This window comes from Corvus brachyrhynchos, unplaced genomic scaffold (genome assembly GCF_000691975.1).
Source record: "Corvus brachyrhynchos isolate BGI_N302 unplaced genomic scaffold, ASM69197v1 scaffold255, whole genome shotgun sequence".
Classification (NCBI taxonomy): domain Eukaryota; kingdom Metazoa; phylum Chordata; class Aves; order Passeriformes; family Corvidae; genus Corvus; species Corvus brachyrhynchos.
This window is the reverse complement of record NW_008238358.1, coordinates 4,838,199-4,839,210: the sequence shown is the minus strand read 5'-3', so window position 1 is coordinate 4,839,210 and position 1,012 is coordinate 4,838,199.

Sequence of the window (1,012 nt, the reverse complement as noted above, 5' to 3'; positions counted from 1 at the left end):
TTAAAAGTAAAAGAGAGCAAGAGAATAGGAAGAAAGAAGAAAAACAAAGAATATCTCGGTCTCTCTGACCTACCATCTGAATGCAAAAGTTAATTTGTTTACTTGACACATCCACCCTGCGGAACTCAAAGTTTCATTTTCATGTGCAACTCCCCACGCTGAATGGCCACTGGAGATTTCGGGGCTTGGCGGAGCAGATTCCTGATAAGGGGAAACTAGGGTAAATCCAGCTGTCCACTCTCGAGTGTTTTTCGCCAAAGGTGCTTTTTTTCCCTCTCCCACAGTACCAGCAATGGACCTGCAGTGTGTCTGGTAGTTGTTGCTTACAATTCATTGAGTTCGGGGGGGGCTCTGTTGTTGCTTTTGAGCTAGGATAACACTTTCGTCCCTTTAAGTGAATGCGGTTTATTTAAGAGATGGTAAATGTACGCTCGCTATATATAAAATATATATATATATGTTTCTATTGTCATCCAAAAGCATGGGCCACTGTTTTTTTCATGTGAATAAATGGTTTCTAGCAAAGTTAAGGTTATAGCTTCCGTGCACTGTATGGGTTTCCATCTCCAAAGGATCCTAGCATTTTCCGGGCTAGAGCCAAGTTCAGTTAAATAATAACATGAGGAAGCCTAGCCGGGTTATTTAAAACGCATTTTAATTAAGTAATAGTACAGATGCCTAATTCTCCCTTTGTAGGTATGCGTACCTTCCCCGTTCGCTGTGAGACAGAGCCAACATGGCTGTCTGCAGACCATCACTTCTGATGGTGCTACCATTACTATAAACAACGAAAAAGGCTTTTTGTTTAACTGGTCAGGCTCCAAATAAGCCCCGAATCCCCAACGTCAATGACTGTTTACTTGTTAGTGAAGAGCAAGGCAGAAAGACCGAGGGCTCCGAGAGAGTCAGACAAGAGGGAGCTATAAACAATTGGCACTAGTTGGGGAGAAAAAAAAAAAAAAAAGGAAGGAAAAAAAAAAAGGAAAAAAACACCCCAAACCAAAACCACAAA